The sequence below is a fragment of the Heloderma suspectum genome, chromosome 3 (genome assembly GCF_057233095.1).
Source record: "Heloderma suspectum isolate Gila_16-S chromosome 3, 16-S_ref, whole genome shotgun sequence".
Classification (NCBI taxonomy): Eukaryota; Metazoa; Chordata; class Lepidosauria; order Squamata; family Helodermatidae; genus Heloderma; species Heloderma suspectum.
This window is the reverse complement of record NC_139460.1, coordinates 244,599,198-244,621,046: the sequence shown is the minus strand read 5'-3', so window position 1 is coordinate 244,621,046 and position 21,849 is coordinate 244,599,198. Positions and strand designations below refer to the sequence as shown.

At 43.6% G+C, this 21,849-nt stretch overlaps 1 long non-coding RNA gene across 1 annotated transcript; it reads right to left on the bottom strand.

Annotated features, from left to right (window-relative positions):
- Positions 1–4,156: 4,156 nt before the first annotated feature.
- On the bottom strand, positions 4,157–13,310 carry LOC146350978 (uncharacterized). Its single transcript, XR_014788881.1, has 3 exons — positions 13,006–13,310; positions 8,314–8,510; positions 4,157–6,346 (listed from the first exon to the last, which is right to left on the bottom strand). It is a non-coding gene; the product is annotated as an uncharacterized LOC146350978 (long non-coding RNA).
- Between the last annotated feature and the right edge of the window lie 8,539 nt (positions 13,311–21,849).

Below are 21,849 nucleotides of genomic sequence, written 5' to 3'. Positions count from 1 at the left end.
ATCGTCACGTAGCCTATCACGGGTGACTTAAAAAAAAAAAAAAAAGTGTGTACGGATAATGGCGGCCCCCATAGGGAGCCGCCATTCGCGTTCCTTATTTAGTTGCTGTAGTCTACGTCAATGTTTACATAGACTACGGCGAAAATAAGGGCAATGCTATTTGCGTTGCCCTTATTTTCGCCGTATTCTACGTAAACATTGACGTAGACTACAGCAACTAAATAAGGAACGCGAATGGCGGCTCCCTATGGGGGCCGCCATTCGCGTACGCGCTTTTTTTTTTTTTTTTAAAGTCACCCGTGATAGGCTACGTGACGATTCACGTAGCCTATCATGGCTGACTTTCCAGATCTAGCCGTGATAGGCTACGTGAATCGTCACGTAGCCTATCAGGGGACTTTTTTTTTTTTTTGTTACTTTCGTGTTCGCGGCCGGGCGAGGCGGGAAGCCTCCCCCCCTGGCCTGAATTTCGGCCGGGCGAGGCGGGAAGCCTCCCCCCCCCGGCCTGAACTTCGCTGGGGGAGCAGCGAAGCGCTCCCCCCCACCGCGAAAAAGCTGCGAGAAAAGGTAAGTGACTTTCGTTCACCCCTAGTGCAACCCCAATCAAAGAAGGCATGCTCGGTGGGGGGGAGACTGTGCCAACCTTGATGGGTGTTCATTTACTCACCCATGGCCAAATATTTGTGACACATTTGTAACTATCCAGTAGGTGATGATGTGGAGCAGCTACAGTGACTCTGTCAAAATCCTTTTGTGCAGGCTTTAAACATGCAACATACAATTCACAGTCAAGATGTCAGACCCACTGCAAATGGAGATTAGTTTGGCATCAGCATTAACATAAAGCATATCAGTTTTCTTGGATGGAGCACGTCTTGGCATGTATCCACAAGGACCTGAAAAGGGAATAATGTGGGCAATCACAATGCTGAAATTCTCCAGCACTTCTAAAAAATCAATAAATAAGTTGTGCTGCATAATAGGAAATCACAAAGGGATCGAGAGTAAGATGTTAGGCGATGTGGGCAGCATCGCTGAAGAGGACTCAGCAAATGTGGCCGATGGCGTAAGACGATTTGCAAACATATTATTAGAGGTGTCTTGTATCATCTCTATATTGTATATTGACATTTTCTTGACTCCTTCTGCTTTACAAATGTCATGTCACACTGGATAAAATGAAAAGTGGCACCAAGGAAGCCCTGTAATCTGACTGGGTCATGGATTGTAGCTCTCATGAAAAGCACATGAGAACCCTCAAGGTGAACTTGGACAAGCAATCAGTCTGATGGCACTTCAGGGTTGTTGGGTGTGTGTGTCTTTTTAAAAAAACCCACAGTGTTAAGCTGAAGAGCATTTGCCTACAATGACCATTATGGGCAAGAAAAGACTGTGTTTGTTTTTAATATCTCGTGCCAATCTACTGGGCCGCTGCTGCTTTTGACAGCAGTTTATTTTATCTTCCACTCGTCTCCTCTTCCCCTCCACCCCCCGATTAATTTGTAAGAGCAAAGAAGCTTGACACCATACACAATATGGAATAAAAACTTTGCAGATGAATAAAAAGCAACCCCATGACTAATACTTTGCCCATGTTGAAGGCACTATGGCTTAGCGCAACTGCCATTTCATAGGCAAAAAAAAAAAGAGGGGAAAAATGCAGAGATTGCCTCTTTTGTCAGTTTGGGAGATAAAATCCTATTCTTTGTAATCCCTGAAGAAACAAATCAAATAAGCTCTGGCTGAGCTAACCATTTTCAATCCATCAAAGCAATCAAATTCTGTTTACCTGAATCAGAATGATTTTTAAAATGTTATTAAAAAGTAAAATGGAGTTTAACTATTCCAAAAAACGGAAAATGATGTGCAAACACAAAAGGGATAAGATTTCAGTAATTATGTAGACACAAAGTCGGTACCATCATTTGTACCAGAATACAATGTAGCTATGGCATATAAAGATAAAGCTTCCTTTGTCTAACATTACTGCTGCAAGCGATGCATAAACATAATTAATGTAAGAAGTCTTCAAAGGGGTGAATATTCATTTAGTTAGTTTTATTGCTCTTTCAAGCAAACAAAGATTTTATAATTTAATAAACCAATTAACTGATTATATAATTCACCCAAAATATTTGTATATCATATATTATTATCATTTGGGGAATCACCCCCTGCTTTGCTTCTCTAACCACACAGCGGAATTGCAGCATTAAAGGAAATATTTCTTAGCAGATTTGGGTTTGTCAGGAAAACTGCAACATTTCAGAAAGCACAACAATATTGATGTGTGTTTTTCCCCCTCAATCCATGCTGAATTGAACTACATTCTCTGCCTGTATTTAATCAGTGAGTGCTTTAGTATCATTTGCTATGTACATTTGTATTTTTTTTAAATCCCTGTGCCCATAAAGAAAACTTTTTAAAAGTTTTCCAAAGGGATCTGTATTTTCCCCTTGTTCCTTATTCCACATTTGATTCTTCTGAAAGTTTTTTCAGACTTGCAGTATGTTACTTATTATGTAATGTTGGCCACATATTCTATTGTTCAGTAATTGGTGTGATTGCACCATTGTAATGATTGGCAATTCTACAGCTGATCTGAAAGTGTGATTTCCCATTTTGAGTGGCATTATATACATTACCATCCATACAGCATGAAGCTGTAAAAATATTTTTAGGTTAAATGTAGTATCTGTATAAATGGGATTTGCATACTAGACTAGACTAGACGTGCCAAAATACGGAACGCAAATGGCGGCGCCCATGGGCGCCGCCATTTGCGTACGCATGGGTGTTTTTTTTTTTTTTTACTCAGCCGTGATAGGCTACGTAAACATTTACGTAGCCTATCATGGCTGACTGCAGGGACGCAAACAGCGGCGGCTACAGCCGCCGCCATTTGCAGACCCGGCCGGCCAGGATTCGCGGCGGGAGGGACGGGGCACCTCCCCCCCAGCCAGAATTTCGGGGGGAGGGACAGGGCACCTCCCCCCCACCTCGAATCACATTTCGTCAAAAGGTAGGTGACTTTCATACATCCCTACTTGCAGCTTTTCCTGTTCTCTGTGCCTGCTTTCCTCCCTGCTCATGCACATGCACCGACCATGCTTCAGAGTGAGGAAGCAGGAAGTTGGCAGATAAATAGGTTAGTCTGCCAACTTCCTGCTTCCTGGCTGCAAAGGTGAGTGGCAAGTGAGTAGCAGGGGGAGGAAAGGGTCTGGTGGGGGAAAGTGGCAGGGTCCTGGTGGGTGCACTCAGGGGGCCTCACAAGCATTAGTGTGCCCACAGGTGCTGCATCGCCAACCCCTGACCTATGGCATTCACTGCCACATGTAGGACAGATATGTCAAAGACTACTTGCCATGGTAGCCAAAATGACAGTTATCATGAGAGCCACCAATCCATCAGTGCCTAATAGCCATAGTAGCCACCTATATAAGTAATGAATAGCCATAGAAGTGACTATTGAAGCCACTGATCTAGCAATGATTACCAGATGTGGAAACAAAATGCTGAACTATATGGACTACTTTAGCATAAGGATGTCTGAAAAATAGGGATGTTGGAGAAATCTGTTTAAGGGGTGGAGTTTGATGGGTTTTCCTAGGCTTGGCTCCCCCAGACTTCGTTTTGGTTCCCACTGAGGTGCCCAGCTCTACTGGGGCCAGTTCACAGATTTCCTGGGAATTCTGTGCTGCTTTTTAAAAAAGGTTCTGCAATTTGCACAAATTTCTGAGCAATTTGTGCACATTACAGCTAAATCTGTGCAAATGATGGCCAAATTTGCACAAAGTACGCAAATTATGGCTGAATTTGTGTAATCTGTACAAATTTGGCCGCAATTTGTGCAAATTGCAGAACCTTCCCAAAACAAATGTGAAAAAAAGTTCCTGGAATCTGGGGAAGAGCCTGCAGTTTGGCTGGCAGGTGCAAAGTGAATTTACACACTGCAGAACTCTGTCAAGCCAAAAAGAACCAGATTTCCCAGCAACTGACATCCTTAATGAGAAATTCATTTCAGTTCATATTTTTAACCAGAATTTACCCAGTTCATACCTCCACAGCCTTGAACACAATCAATGGTCAACGTCTGTGAATTTCCAAGTGTGCGATGTAATTCACAGAACAAAATGGGCATGAAAAAACTCCTGAAAACTATGTACAAACACACTTTAATCAATAGGAGAAGAATGCTTATATTTCAAAAGTAAGCACAACTGATATGTACATTTGGGAAAATGTGGATGAAAATATGCACAAATTTTCATGTGAAGAGAAAAAACAAAGATGGCCATCTGAAATGGACACAAGTCAGAACTGGCTTCGAGGTGGAATGTAGGGAACTTCAACAAGTTCATTTTGATGATTCACACATGCGTACTCTAGGAATAAGGCGCAACATACATTTCAGAGACAGCATACCTTTGATTGCCGGAGGTTGGGGATTAATAATAGAGACTGGGTGAGGCCATCAGGTCCTGCTGTGAATTTATTTCAATGTCTGCTTTAAATAAAAGGACCATTGGTCTCACCCAGCATCAACATTGTAGTTTTTTTTTTTTTAACTCACATCAGCACTTTAGGAACACGCGGGGAGCTGCTTTATACCAAGTCAGACCATTGTTCTATGTAGCTCAGCACTTTTCAGGGTTGCAGACAGAGGTCTTTCCCAGATCTACCTGGAGATGCCAGGGATTGAACTGGGGATCTTTTGCATGCAAGCCAGGTGCTCTTCCACTGAACAATGCAGCAAATGAGTACTCTTGACCACAGAAAAAATGACTGGACAAAGATGATATTGTTTTTCAGTTTGGGAGACTTGATTAAAAAGTCTAGAAGGCCATAGCAGATTAGGCTCGGCCGGATTAATTTAGAAGGCATGGGAGAGCAGAATATTAGCAAAAGGCCCTCTGGGAAAGAAGCTTCATTCTACAATGGCCAGCGCTACTATAAGTGGGGTTATGTGCTGGTGGTGGTTTTTGGAATTTCAGACATGGGTGGAATTGTGTGGTGGGTGGAGGCAAAAGCAAAGTCGGCTATTCACCTGCTCTTTGTCAGTTGTGGGGAGAGGGAGAGGTTCATACACTCTACTCCCGAATTACAGATCTCTCTGTAATACTGACATGTCTTAATTCCCACTGACTAAACAGTGAAAATCTCCCCACCCCCAGAAAAAGCCCTCTTTAAAATTGTTATTATTTTCCATTGTAATTCCCCCCTTGTATTCTGTATTCATTCATATTAAGCAAGGAGAACACCATGGTTGTACTGTTTCTTTTCCCGTCTTTCTCTGACACTGACACACACACACGCTCACACACACATATACATGCTCTCTCTCTCTCTCTCTCTCTCTCTCTCTCTCTCTCACACACACACACACAGACACACAATACTCAGAACATTAAAGAAAGCTGTTAAGCTAATCTAGTGCATCTAAATGGGCAATATATATTGAATCCATGCTCCATTGATCATAATTATTGTGGTGCCCTTTATCAAGTAACCATCTTAAACCATTATTTAGAGATCATTTTGCTTTCCATTACTGTCAGTATATTGCAGGCGTCGCTGGGAATTGGCCGTTGTGCGATAGACGGGTGTGCAGCTGTATTAGACTGGAATCTGCCCATGTTATCCAGCAATGTTTCTGAAATGAGTGACTTAGCAATGCTGTATTTGCAGAGCTTTGGCATAGGCTTCAAATGACTTCAGAGTTATTGTTGGTCTTTGTTTTTCACTTCACACCCAAAGTTTTATTCTACTTGTTCCCTAAAATCTTCAAGGCAATACTTCCAAGGAGCTCACCATAGACACTGTCATAACCACAACTGAATCAAAGATTTAAAAATGTGATTACATTTCTTAGTTTGCACAGTATAAATTCTAATCTGAAGTTCTCTTTCTGGCCCTGAATATTCATTTTTGAACTTGAGACTTCATAAGTTGTTCTCCAGTATTTGGCTTTAGGAGAGTGCAATCCTTTACACATTTACCTGGGAATAAGTCCCTTTGAACTGAGTGGGATTTACATTTGAGCAAATGCTTAGGATTCCTTTGTCCCTCTGTTAATCCCCACATCACAGGCATGTAATTTAAAAGCACATGAACATCCGCTATTATCATAGATTTTTCAAGAAGAGAATTTATACGAGCAGACTTCCAACCAAAAGGAAGCCACTACAGGACATGCCCACATCGTATGCTTCAATGAGGCATTGTCCTCATTACATCACCAGTCATTCTTCTTGAAATTGGGATGTTACTTTCTTGCTGTGAGGCATGTACATTGCTCAGCTTGCTTCTCTGAAACTTCCATTTGACTCCATCCTGGAACCATTACCTGGAAAGGCAAGTGGGGAAAAGAGCAAATAACTCAGGGAGAGCAGGACTGCATAGTTGAGCAAATTGTTCAGGGACTTTAGGGCAGTATCCAGCTGGGTTATTCCATTAGCACAAATGATGTTGTGCTAGTGGAAAGTAGGTTCTGAACTCTGAGCAAGAAAATAATCCAACTAAACATTTGCTCAAGCACAGTTGCGCAAGCAGTTGTGCACTGTACTTGTGCAACCCATGGTGCAACTCGTGGTGCATAACTCTTGTGCAACCCGTTGTGCAGCCCGTTGCACATAATTCTTGTGCAGCTCACTGTGCAACCTGTTGCCCAACAGGTTAGCCAAGTGTTATGTGCAACAGGTTTAACTGCGCATAAATTTAGTTGTTGCACAACCTGTTGCGCAAGTGTAATGGGCAACCACTTGCACAACAGAAAGATTCAGCAGAGCTCTGCTAGTGCTATTGGAGTTTGCAGAATGACGTCATTGGATGCTGCCCTTAGCCTCCCCAAACCCTCAAGACTCACCTGCCACTCATGAGGCTCAGCAAGGTCCCCAACCAACTTCTAAGTTGGCTGTAATAATAATGGGGAAGAGGCTTGGGGAATCCAGTTGCTCCTTGCCAAGCTCCTTCGATGCAGCTGAAGGCTTGTATGCATCCTAGCTAAGCACTGGCTTGGGGAACAGTGTTGTGGAGCTCAGTTTTTCATATACTTAGGCATATGCAAATAGTGAAAGTCCAAGTCCCAGATATGAACGCAAACTGTTGCATGTATAGCTCTTGTGATTCAGTGTGTTTCTCCCATGGGAAGGAAAGTCCTGCTATGTCACAGCTCCTGACATGGCAGCAACGTACATCGGAAGCTACAAATAGGGATGTACGAAAGTCACTTACCTTTTCGAAGGGTGACATTCGTGGTGGGGGGAAGGCACTCCGTCCCTACCCCCCAAAATTCTGGCCGGCTGGCTCCGCTCTGCAGGGATTCTGCGGAGCCGCCGGCCGGCTCCGCCAGCAGCCGAACATCCGGCCACTGGCTAGCAGGGACGCAAATGGCGGCGGCCATAGCCGCCACCGTTTGCATCCCTGCAGTCAGCCGTGATAGGCTACGTAAATGTTTACGCAGCCTATCACAGCTGATTAAAAAAAAAAACGCGCGTACGCAAATGGCGGTGCCCATGGGTGCCGCCATTTGCGTTCCTTATTTTGGCACGTCTTAGTCTACGTAAACATTTACATAGACAAAGACGGCGAAAATAAGGGGAACGCAAATAGCGTAGCATCTATGCTATTTGTGTTCCCCTTATTTTCGCCGTCTTCTACGTAAATGTTTACGTAGACTAAGACGTGCCAAAATAAGGAACGCAAATGGCGGCGCCCATGGGCACCGCCATTTGCATACACGCATTTTTGGTTTTTTTAAAAACCAGCCACGATAGGCTACGTAAACATTTACGTAGCCTATCACGGTGTTTTTTAAAAATCTAGCCATGATAGGCTATGTAAATATTTACGTAGCCTGTCACGTTTTTGTGTTTTTTTTAACTGGAAATGGCGGCAGCCGGTCGGAAGACCGGCCGCCGCAGCCGCCGCCGCCAAACCGCCGCTGAACCACCGCCGCCGCAGCCAGGAAGATCCGCCCAAGGTAAGTCCCGTCCTGGGGGGGCAGGGGGGGCAGACCATTCCGCCACCGATTTCGGGGGGCCGAATGCGCTGGCATTCGGCCTCCCCCGAGATTCGTGGAGGAATTCTCTGACATCCCTAGCTACAAACCTGGCTGACAGGCACCAGGAAATCCCATGCTCCATTGCCAAAACCTTCTTGAAACTTATATTTGATGGAAGGTAGGGTGGCCACCTACACATTACCAAAAAAGAGGATTTCCATCACCAAAAGAGGCACCAATTTTCATAACATTTGTATGTGCACATTTAGAAATACTAACTATTATTTAAATAGAAATTCAATATATCTCACCATATCAGATAAGATGGACGAGGTGACCTGTGTGCCTGCTCAGTCTGCTGTCCAGGTGCGAACGGTTGATGGGCAACTTCAAAGCCCCTGCTCTCCTCCCTCTTCTGATGGTACTTTGACTTTAAACCAGACTTGGACCCATAGCTTCTCTGCCAGCTCTCCAAAATAGAGGGTTGTGCTCTGTAAAGTAGGCCACCCTAATACAGAGGGAAAAATGGGATTATTGTATTATTGGTCACATATTACCTGTTTCAAACTCTCTTCCTCTGGGAATAACAAAGAAATGTCAGATTGGCCATAGTGGCAAGTGTTAATTGCTCTCTAGCGGAGATGTCAGTATTCCAGCTGAGCTATTTAAAATCCTAAAAGATGATGCTGTTAAAGTGCTGCACTCAATATCCCAACAAATTTGGAACACTCAACAGTGGCCACAAGACTGGAAAAGGTCAGTTTACATTCCAATTCCAAAGAAGGGCAATGCCAAAGAGTGTTCAAACTACCGTACAATTGCGCTCATTTCACATGCCAGCAAGGTGATGCTCAAAATCCTACAAGCTAGGCTTCAGCAGCATGTGAACCGAGAACTACCGGAAGTACAAGCTGGGTTTCGAAGAGGCAGAGGAACTAGAGATCAAATCACCAACATTCGCTGGATCATGGAGAAAGCAAGAGAATTCCAGGAAAACGTCTATTTCTGCTTCATTGACTACGCTAAAGCGTTTGATTGTGTGGTTCACAACAAACTGTGGCAAATTCTGAAAGAGATGGGAGTACCAGACCACCTTACCTGTCTCCTGAGAAACCTGTACGAGGGACAAGAAGCAACAGTAAGAACCAGACATGGAACAACCGATTGGTTCAAAATTGGGAAAGGAGTACGACAAGGCTGTATATTGTCACCCTGCTTATTTAATTTATATGCAGAGTACATCATGAGAAATGCCGGGTGGGGTGAATCACAGGTCGGAATTAAGATTGCCGGGAGAATTATCAACAACCTCAGATACGCAGACGATACCACCCTAATGGCAGAAAGTGAAGAGGATCTAAAGAGCCTCTTGTTGAGGGTGATAGTGGAGAGTGCAAAAGCTGGTTTGAAACTCAACATTAAAAAAACAAAGATCATGGCATCTGGCCCCATCACTTCCTGGAATATAGAAGGGGAAGAAATGGAAGCAGTGACAGATTTTATTTTCTTTGGCTCCAAAATCACCACAGACAGTGACTGTAGCCATGAAATTAAAAGACGCTTGCTCCTTGGAAGGAAAGCTATGGCACTCCTAGACAGCATAGTAAGACATCACCTTGCCGACAAAGATTCGCATAATCAAAGCTATGTTTTTCCCAGTAGCAACATATGGCTGTGAGAGCTGGACTATAAGGAAGCCCGAGCGCCGAAGAATTGATGCTTTCAAACTGTGGTGCTGGAGAAGACTCTTACAAGTCCCCTGGACTGCAAGGAGGTCAAATCAGTCCATCCTAAAGGAAATCAACCCTGAGTGCTCATTGGAAGAACAGATACTGAAGCTGAAGCTCAAATATTTTGGCCACCTAATGCGAAGAGAAAACTCCCTGGAAAAGACCCTGATGCTGGGAAAGACTGAAGGCAAAAGGAGAAGGTGACGGCAGAGGATGAGATGGCTAGATAGCATCACCGATGCAATGAATATGAATTTGAGCACACTCCGGGAGAGAGCGGAGGACAGGAAGGCCTGGCGTGCTATGGTCCATGGGGTCACGAAGAGTCGGACACGACTTAACGACTGAACAACAATAACAACCATTTCCAAATAATTCAAGTAGGTAATAAATGAAATGAACATTCAGATTTGGTTTATGCTTTTAAAAAAATCATGTTATTCAACTAATCTAATTTGGGTGTGTATAGCCTGAGTATAGGATGCAACTGACCATCTTTGATAATAATAACTATTATAATAATAACTGACCATCTATAATAATACACACTAACTGAAAAACAAGTTTATTCCATAAACATATGGATATGGGCTGAAGCCAAAGTGTGATATTCTCACAGACTGCCTCAAAACACCTGGTCTATTTGTTAACTGGTGGAGATTAAAGCAATACAATAAAAAGCATAAAGCAAGATGCTGGCATAATTTCCAAATGAATGCCTAACGCAGCTCGGCGCACGTTATGCAACTGGCAAGTGCAACATACCACAGTATTGACTCATATATCTGGACAACAGGTGTTTATGCTGCAAGTATCTGCCAGGTCAGCCATCTGACATACAGATTTTCACACAGCTGTAGATCCATAACAAATAAGCCTAAAATGCTGACACGTAAGTTGAACAGTAGGAAAAGACTGCCTAAAATATAAAAGGAAGAAAATAAATATTAAAAGCAGGTTTTCCTGTCCATAAGAAATTGAGATGATAGGGTATTTAATTTGCCTTGGGGAATTTCCCATTGATTTCAATGGCTATTCTGGAACAGGACCTGTCAGCGCTGTGATGGTGCTCTGGAATCAGCACACACTGGGCTGTGTGTCTATCCAGGCAGCAAAACTCACATCCAAGCCTCAATTTCATGTAAATCAATCTTCAGCTTTATTGAAAAGACAACTTGAACAACAACTGACTAATAAATGCAGATAATCAAATACAGCAGTGGGCCACTTGTGGCCCTCCAGATGTTTTAGCATACAGCTCCCATGATCCCTCACCATTAGCTATCCTGGGTAGGGCTGATGGGAGTTATAGGCCAAAACATCTGGAAGGCCACAAGTAGCTCACCTTGTAGAAGGAGGATGAATGGAAGGTGAAGCAGTTGAAATAAAAGAAGTTGTATGGATGAAGTGAATGGGTGAGGTGAAAAGACAATGCCAGGCCAGGCCTTCCAGGCTGCAACTCATGACAGCAGCAGAGAACCAGGGCAGAGGGAGGCTTCTTCCTACAGAAAAATAAACTGTTATGAACTGGACTAAAATTTCTCCCTAGGAACAACTACTCAATGCGTGATAGCAGATAATAAGGCTTGATCAGTTGCTGACAGATCTATACTGGGAAAAGTGAAAGAGTTATAAATGCAAAACCTAGGGGGGCAATAAAACAAATAACATAATGCCCCATTGGGGCAAAACAGACATAGCAGGAAGTGATGTCTGGAGCATCATTTCCTGCAAGGGATCATGGGGCTTATAGTGAAGTCCCATGCTCCTTGGGAGGCAAACACAGTTCACATGTCAGTGCTGCTGAGAAGAGGCCCCATTTAGCTTCTCCAGTGTAGAGGGAGCTTTCCACTCATCTTGACAGGACAGGGACTGAAACTGGATGAAGCATGTTATTTATTTATTTATGAGATTTTTTAATGTCACTTTTCAGAATTAAAAAAGTTCTCTCAAAGTACCTTACAATCAGGAAATTATAAACAATAATAAAACAAACCTTCCAGTTATTAAGTCTAATCCAATTTACAAATAATCCATAACCCTAACAGCTGAAAAAGGCAGTATGAAGTACAAAAAACTTCAAGACAACATCCCAGCTACCAATCCAAAATAAAAACAATTAAACCAACCCTACATCAAAGGCAGATTGAAAACACAAATGTCTTCAGGGCCAGCCTGAAGGAAAGCAAAGAGGGGACTGGGGACCAAACTTATCTCTTTGGGGAGGGAGTTCCATAAAGGGGAGGCACTATCGGAAAGGCCTGACTTGTATCCCTGCCAGCCTAATCATACCAGCTGGTGGAACTGTGAGCATTGCAGCAGATATATATAGGCAGACTCAGTTGCAAGCCAATGTCTTGCAGCTCAGTCACAGCAACAAATGGTCAGAACCAAGATCCGGAGTAGCTGAAGTTGTATCCAGAAAGGCAACCTGAACATAGCAACCACTTTCAGAGTCAAGGAGAGCCAAGGTTAAGAGCATCCTGTCCCAAGATGCTTAACGTAGGAATCAGGGAACTAGGGGAACTATCCAGTGCAACACTACTGCTAATGCAAATTATGTTGTGGGGGCACAAGCAACCTCTAGCACAATGCCAATGGCATTTGCTGGCATGACAGGATTTCCCCGAAAACCCGTCATGCCAGCAAATGCTATTGGCTACCAGACTCAAAGTCTGCTGGTTGTGCATCCTAAAACAAAAATGGATTACATGGGTTATGTCATGATGTCTGTCTCTTATAACAGCCTTCAGATCAGTAAGTCTGATAGAGACAGTCAACGTAATATTAGTCTTTCCGCTGAGCCTGAAAACTACTGGGCTACTTCAGTGTTGGGCACAAAATGACAATTAGTAGGAGACTGGTTAAGCATGTGCATAAATCCAAGAAGTCAGGTAACAGTCATGGTTAGTGATACCGCCAGGGATGCAGGACAAATACACTGCAGACCCCAATGACACTGGATTCCCAAGAATCCAGTCTTTGGAGTCTGAAGCATACCACCACCACCCCTTACCTGCATGTCCTCAGATAGCAGCCACCATCAGCCTATGACGCCTTTTAGAAAGACAGAGAGCCGCCCCACGAATTCCGGCAGATGTGTCAGGGCTCAGAGGAAATCCATGGAGCCCCAAGTGGCCAAGATTTCCCTGCACTAGACACCCCACACACACATTTTGGACCAGATGTCAGGGGTTCACCTATCTCTAGATACCACCACATTTTATAATTAGCAGGCTCATTGGTTGAAACTCGCCCATTCTTAATGCTTACCTTTGTAGCTAGCCTGGAATGATGTATTCCTTATTGGTTATTACATTCAGAATTTATTCCAAGCTTTGGAGCATGTGCAGATCTCATCTAAACAATGCTATTTCTGCACATGCTCTGAGCTGGTCTAACCCTTGAGTGATCCAGTGCATCCACCACCGCTTCCCTTGTCACTGCTGCTGCTGCAGCTCTGGCAGACAAAGACTCTTCCGGTCAGTCTTCCATTCTCCATATGCCCGTGATTGGCAAGTAAACATCACATGACATCATCAGGCAGGCAGGCCACACAAAAGCAAGCAATCAGGAAGGGGGCACAGAACATGGTGACGCAAGATGTCATGCGACACTACGTGATTCCAAACTACAGTTCCCAAGCTGCACTTTGATACTGCACATACGCCAAAACTTGTATACACGGAATGAGATTTTGTATTAAAGGAGGACTCCATTTGAACTCACGTGGACAAAGTCATTCCTTTCTCAGTAAATAACTAATTCACTAGAAGGAAGTACACCCATCGCTAGTCATCATTAAGAATCTTCCTAAAAAGCCTGTGGCAGTGTAATCTGGGATCTAATCCAACATGAAATTATCCATTGTTGTGACAGACTAATTTACTCCAAATTTTCTTTACAACCAGAACTCTTTGATTTTCCCTTTGTACCTATTTTGTTTTGAGGGAGGCAGATGAGGGGATATTTTGCCTTGATGCTAATTAAAAGGATGGACATTCCTTAGCACAAAATGATGTATAGTGCAAAACAATACCCCAAAGCAAAGCAAAACAAAGCAGAAGCAATTAAAGTGCTGGATGCTGCATTAACACAGCTTAATATCGTTTAGGGGTGTGTTCATTCACATGTATGGCTTATCTAGAAAGCAAATGTAAACCAGAGCATTGACCAGCATCATTCAATTTTAAAATGGCTCTTGGTTAATGTGAGGTAGATGGCAAACATAGGCTTGCATGGCACAAACAGAATGGGAGATACAAAATCGCATTTTAGTGCCAGGTGTCAAAGTGTCCCTAGACTCATGGCCAAGTCTAGGATATGTTTTGGATGATGAGTCTCATCAGCCCTGACCATTGGCCATGCTGGCTGGTGTTGATGGGAGTTGTAGTTGAAAACTTCTGGAGGGGCCTAGGTTAAGGAAGTCTGCATTACCATCATCTCTTTTCTACACTTCCATCTACCAATTAATCCTCCGCTCATGCCGACTTCACATATTTCTATTCTTTGCCCTCACTGATTTGCCCTTAACTGATTGTGGGCTCATTCATATGAGCAACAGCACCATCAGATTTCTTCCATACCACCAACCCCTAAACAGCTCAGGACGCAGGTACTTGAGGACTGCCTGTTCCAGTACCAACCTAGAATTAAAGAATGGCTGGGGAGGCTTTGCTTGTGGTGCCCTTGAAGAATGTGGCCTGCGGAACTACTACACATGGCAGAGCCTTCTCAGTGGTGGCACCCTGACTCTGGAACTCCTTTAGAGAGATTTGGCTGCTCCCCACACTGTTATCATTCAGGTGCCATTTAAAGATGTATTTATTAGTATAAGCATTTACTTATTTATTTATACTGACTAATCAAGGCAGTTTACGAAAGGTCCAAAAGATAAAAACCATAATCAGATAAAAACATAGTAAAAGAGTAAAAAAAAAAAAAAAAAAACCCATTAAAAACCATAACAACAATTTTAAAAGCCAAGTTAAAAAGATGTGTCTTGAGCCCCTTTCTGAATGCAGAGAGGGTGGGAACCAGTTGCAACTCCACAAGAAGTATGTTCCAGAATTTAGGAGCAACACAGGACAAAGCCCTTTACAAACAGGTCTCTGTATGTGACGGTGTCTTCGAAAGGGCCTGCCGAGCTTAATAACCAAGCAGGTTCATACCAAGATAGTCGCTCAGATAGCCAGGCCTTAAGCTCTTAAGAGCTTTTTAACACATTGATCTGAGCCCAGAAAACAGCTGGCAACAGTGCACCTTGTGGTGAGATGATCACAATACCATGCACCAGTTAGCAGCCTAGCTGCTGTTTTTTTTTTTTTTTTTGGCACCAATTGAAGCTTTGGGTTGCTTTTCAAGGGTAGCGCCATGTAGAGTGCATTGCAGTCCTCTAACAAGGATGTAACCAAGGCATGGACAACTGTGGCCAGGTCAGACTGATTCAGGAATGGTCTCAGCTACAGCACTAGTTGTGCAAACACTGTTTGCCACTGCTGCCACCCAGAGATCCAAGGACAGCATTGGAGAGAGAGAGAGAGTTTGATTCCTGTGTCTAACCCCATTCAGGAATTCTGTGTGTGTAGAACCTACACAGGGGGCAATGGGAGCATACTGCTAGCCCCACTCCTGACATGCACAGACATGTGCATAGGAGAAGTCTACGCATGAGCATCTGTTCACACATAGGCTTTCCATTTGCAGATGTCTGTGCCAATGCATGAATGTCCAAGAGGTGGAGCCGGTGCCACACAAGTCACCAGCACCCACACAGTCCCTCTGCCCTCTTCTCCACACATGGGTTCTACCCATGAAGATCACCTGAATGGGGCTTCTATCTTTCTTTTTTTCTTTTCTGGTGGGTTTGGTTAAGTCATATGCCACATGCTCCAAACCATACTTATTCAGAAGTAATTCATAGTAAATTCATTGGGATTTTCTCCAATGTAAGGAGAAAACTGTGTAAGTATGCACAGGAACATACTTTACTCAGACGTAAGTCTCACTGTGTTTGAGCTTATTTCCTAGGAAGCAGTAGTGTCTCGGTTGTGAGATGCTTTCCCCAGAGAGGCACACCTGGCATCTACATTGTGGCCTTTTTTGGAACCAGGGAAAGACCTTTTTATCCCTTCGCTTTTTAAAAATGGTACTTGTGCTTTCTAGATTTTAGCACCACTCTTGTTTTTACCTTGGTTATTCTGTAGTTTTATTTATTTTTTAGGCTTTTCCACTATGTTTTATTTTGTTCTTATATTTTATGGCTTTAAGCTCTGCTCTGCGAACTGCCCAGAATACTTCAGCTGTTGGATAGTATAGAAATGCAATAAGTAAGTAAGTAAGAAAACAAAATAAAATAAAAGTAAAGTAACTGCATTTAGGATTTCAACCGTAGTGTTTCCTGCTGGAATTCACAGCCATTTGAACCAAATTGGCTACTATGGTAGTTCACTTGGGTGTGTGATTGTAGTAGCCATACCTTTTAAGTCTTTGGCCATCTCACATGGTCTTTGTTTATAATGAGTACTTGCACATTTTGGCATACCCAGGTGAAAAATCCTTTGAACGTGTGCATTAGATATATGTCTTATGTGATGTACATATACAGGAAGCAAACTTGGCCAACCCCTACATACATGTAGCCAGGAAGATGTTTAAAGGCAAGTATCAGATGGTAACTTGGGTCCCATCTACATGGCACCACTTTCACCCCCCACCCCACCCCATCGCAACTGCACAGCAAAGCAGCTTCGAACTAGCATCCCCTGGAATACACTTGTGATTTACTGCGCTCTTCCCTAACAGACTCACAGTGCCCCCTTTTTTGCCATTATACTTAAATGTGCAGCTGTGCAGTCCTATGAGTGTGGGGGAGTGACACTTCAGTGGCTGTTTTGTATTTTAGGGGTTCTGTTGTGTTTTTCCCTCCCTGGGTAGGTAAAGTGTGGGTGTTCTGTACTCCTTCATTTCCATGCCATCTCTTTGTCAGTTCCCCAGCCCAAGACTCTCGCAATGGTTCGCACGCACAAGCGTGAGCGGTACATGCCTACCCATCACTCCGAAATGGTGGCAGGAGTGAAGATGGTCCTCCCCCAAGATACCCCCCCCCCGGCCCTTGGGCACTGAGTTCAATAGCAACACTATTGTAGCACTACACATGCCTACAACATGCCCACCGCAAAATGTGAAGTTGGTTCATGGAAGGGACAGACGGCCCGCAACCACAGGGAAACCTGCAGCAAACCCCCCAAATCGCAGCAAAACGCCACCTCGGAAATCTGCAGTTTCCGGGAGAAAACCATGGATGGCTGCGAAGTGGCAACAGCATCATCTATCCCAAGGGACCTCGACTCACAGCTGCCCTGGAGTAAAAGGCTCATGTAGATGGGGCCTTGGCCATAAGAATCATTGAGACGGTCACTGAATCTGACAAGGGCAGAGGCAGAGGGCCAAAAGTGAAATGTTTGCGCTCTAGACCAGTCACAAGTATTGCATGTTTGTCATTTCTAATGTGCAAAGATGTCATGTCTTGGAGACACTATCAGATCAGATTCTGTATCTCTCTCTGTGAGCAGGGAAGAAATTGCATAGGCTACAATCAGATCAGCAGGCAACTGGCTGGCAAGCCGGTACATTGGTGATTCAGCAATTACAGATCATGTTACTTTGAACCTTCAGATCTATTTGCTTCTAAATGGTAGTAAAATGTTTCCTAGGCTCATTAGTGTTTTGTATTGTAACTTCTGCTTGGAAAAAAAAGTCCATTCACTTCTAAATATGGAGAATGATTTTTAATCCAGAGACAACTGTGGAATTAAGACACCTCAGAATGATAGCAGCTGAGGTCAAAGAGATATGTAATATTATTCATATGGTTTGCCCTTGAGTTCCATTGGAGGGTTGGGATTTGAATGGAATGGGGCAAAATGGATGTCATAAGGTTGTATCCAATGTAGGTCATTTCAATGGTTCTACTCTAAGACTAACATCAGATACAACCCATAGAATACATTTATGCACATTTACGTAGCTCAGAAGGCCTTTTCAGACATTCAGTGAAAATAAACCTAAGGGAAGCTTGCCTTTCCCTTCATTAATAGCTTTTCTCCATGCAGTGAAAACCTTCCTTTGAAGGAACAATTTGAGGTCGTAAGTTTTTTAAGCTCTGCAAAACTTGTTTTAATATACTGGAAACTGTCTTAATGGAACTGGTTTTTAATGACTGCATATATTCGTCTTGATTCTGCTATTCCTAATATTATCATTTTTATTTTGTGTATCATAATGGTTGTCCTCAATTTGTGGTGGTGTTAAGCACCTTGAATTCTGTTGGGGAAAGGTGAGATATGATGGTGGGGAGAGGGCATTGGGATTGCACCTATTGCAATCCACTCCCAACCTCCAGTTTGGTAACCCTGTAAAAGGTGGTGTCCCTGCCTGAGCATACATTTGTAAGTTTTGGGGGTTGGACATAAGAGGGTTAATGGATCCAGGAATACCGCTGGAGACTGACCTAGTAGTCATAAGAACATAGGAACAAAAGAAGAACCTTGCTGGATCAGGCCAAGGTCCATCTAGTCCAGCATCCAGTTCACACACTGGCCAACCAGCTGCCCACAGGAAACCCACAAGCAGGACATGAATACAACAGCACCCTCCTGCCCATGTTCCCCAGCAACTGGTGTACATAGGCATACTGCCTGATACTAGAGGTAGCATATAGCCAGCAGGACTAGTAGCCATTGATAGCCTTCTCCTCCATAAATTTGTCTAACTCCCTTTTAAAGCCTTCCAAATTGGTGGCCATCACCATAGTCCTGGCAGAGTTGTGAAATACCTTCCCTTTGTTAGGGAGACAGGCTGATTGTTCTCAAGAGCTGGCCTACACTACAATGATTAGAGCAGACTTCCCCAACCTGGTGCCCTCCAGATGTTCAGTTTTCAACTCCCATCTGCCCCAGCCAACATAGCCAGTGGTCAGAAATGCTGGCAGGGGAATCTTGGACTCTGTGACTTAGCAGCCTCGGAAGATACTATTTTTTTAATTATTTATTGATTTATTTATTTATTTCATTTCTATACCGCCCAATAGCCGAAGGTCTCTATACTAGTTATCTCCCTAGACACCTGATATGGGAGCAGTGGTCAGAGACCACTGCTGGAATGGTCCAACAATGGACCAACTGTTGGAGTTTGTAAGCTGTGCTCAACCTGCATATTTGTAAAGAAACAAATATTACAAAACACCAAGAAGCCTGCAGTGTCCTGCTTCTAAAGGAAAGCCAACCTGGGTAAGCACTGCAGCCCTGGAACATTTCACCGCTTGGAGAGGCAGAGTGCATGTAACAATGCAGTTCCACGCTCATCGCTTCTGTTACAACCTCAGATGAACATGTGGAAGTCAGGCGGGCGGACAAACTGTGGGTGCAAATCCTGATTCCCCTCCTTCTGTGCATTCATTGAACTATTTTGAAAGCAGAATTTGGATGTTCTTTGCATGGGTTGTCAACGTATGTTTGGCATAAAGTTAGCCCAGTCAGTGCTGGGAACGACAGGAAAATAGAGCTTTGCAAAATGCTGTGAATCTAGACACCCCGAGAGCTTTTAAAATTCTCTCCTCCTAAGCAAAGCTTTTTCACATAGTAGAACTGTAAGTCAATTATGCAGTGGCACAAAGAGAAGTCTGCTGCATTTTGCTGTCATTGTGAGTAATTTGTCCCTTAGGGTGTTAGCATTCATACATAATTGAACATTGTCTTTCTCCCTAACATTTCCTACTTACTTTCTCTGCTGGAACATAAGAATGATTGCATCCACAGATTTTAGCAAATTATCCAGCTAACTCGATTTACATTTTATTCACAAACAGAATACGGGGTGGGGGTATGACACATTTGGTTGTTTGTGTAATTCCCACGCACCCACCCTGCCAGTTATAAAATTTGGCCCTAAGATATTGTAGTATCATCATGCATTTCTTTAGTACAAATAGTATGAAGCATGAATGAAGAAGCGTGATAGTCCAAATGTTGTTTTTAATGAAACACAAGGCTGCATGACACACAAAACTGTTATCACGTGTAGACAGATAATCTCTGTGTTAAAATTTATTTTTTTGCTTGTTTGTTTCTAACACTTCTACCCTGTCTTTCTTCAAAAGAATCAAGGTGACTTGCAGCAGGAAAACAGAAAATAAGGATATCAAACATCAAAGAAATAAACTACATAAGAAGGAAGCAAAGCAGCAATACAGTCTTTAAAAACAGTAACCAAGGAACGTCTGCAAAAATAAAACTGTTTTCCCAGCCCAATGGAAAATAAGTGGTGATGGAGCCAGGAGCCAGGACAGGTGAACGTTTCTCGGGAGGGTGTTCCAATTTGGAGGCACTAAAACCAAGCAGACCTTAACTTTTATAACCATCCAGAGTATCTCCAACCCAGGTGACCGGAAGAAAGACCTCCCAAGTAAAACATATTGTTCTGGAAGGCTCATATTGTCAGGATCCTGTCCAACCTGGACCTGGAGAGACCTCTTTAGAGGAAAAGGGTTTCTAATCCACAGAAAACTGTGCTGTCATGGGAAATCTGGAGAAGCTGGCAGCAGACAAAAATCAGCCTGAGAATGCCTCATTGGGGTCCCTGGTAACCCCTTTGACCCTGTCCCTGATACCTCCCTCATCACCCGGGGCTCCAGAGCAAAGGTGAGAGCAGCCCTGGTGGGAAACTCAGAACCACCAGAGGAGTGCCTGTCTGACCACCAGACAGTTCTGTCATCAGGCATTTTTTCAGGAGGAGAGGGCTACTCAATAGATGAGCCTTTCTTGAGAAGCGGGAACAAACTCAGCTGTGAACAAGGAACCAACAGAGGACTAGGAGGAGCTGGCAGGGTATATATAAAGCCTTCATTCTCCTCTGGACCTTTGCTGGGTTTAGAGCATTTCAACCTTAAAGAATGAGGGGAAAACATGCAAAAGGTGGAAAACATGACATGTTAGGTGGATGGGGCAAGAGAAAGGGAAATGATCATCTGGGGAACCCCGGAGGGCCAGATTGGGACCCCAGGATGGCTGGTTTTGGCCTGCAGGCCTGATTTTTCCCTATCCCTGATTTAGAGGATTGCACTATTAGAGCTTTAAAGGTCAAGGCCAGCACTTTAAACTGAGTCCTGAAACAAGTTGGCAACAAGTCGGGATGGTAAAGGATGAAGGTAATATCCCATCTGTTGGTTTCAATCAAAATCCTGGCAGCTGCATTCTGCATCATTTGAAGTTTCTGAACCATCTTCAGTGGCATCCCATGTAGGCAGCATTCCAATAATCTCACCTGGATATGATGAGGGAATGAATGATTGAGGCCAGGTTCAGAACTCCAGAAAAGGGCGCACCAGCCAAAGCTGGTAAGAGGCATTCTTGACCATTGCCCTCATCTGATCTTCCAGGAGCAGGGCTGGATCCAACAGAAGCTCCAGTCCTGTTCTAACTGATTTAATAGGCCATGATGGGCATGGTTCAAGGGCATTCTCTGCAAGAATCTTGTCACATCCTTAGGATGCAAAAACTGAAAAAGATCCAAAGAAAACTAACAAGAAGGAGCCTTTGTGACCACTAAGACATATTCAGATACCACCATAGCATCCAGGTTGGACTGCTTGTGAGCAATTTTATCTGCACAGTGCCTTGCAAATTGATTATAGACTGGGGTGAATAGGTGAGGGAAATAAAGCTATCCAAAGACTGTGTACAATTATTGTTAGCAGATGTGGCTGAACAAAGCAGACTGAATCCAGAAAGTGAAGGGCTTGGCAAACGTGACTGGGTCATAAGCAACCAGAGGTATAAAACAGCATTGCAAATCAGACCAGGCTTCTAACAGAATGAAACCAGTACTACTACAAAGCATAGTGAACATGCTAGTCTTTTTATACAGAAGAGACCCAGGCTAAAAGGAAATGTATTTAATTGGTTGCTAGGCAAGCCTCGTCCCCCTATTGTGACCCCTGTTGGCACCCAAGGCTCTCTGATGCATCCAGAGCTGTTAATTAGTTCTGCATCCTGAGTAAGCCTTGCTCTTGCACCTAATAACTGCTTTAAAACTCCAAGAACAAATGAACCCTTAGCT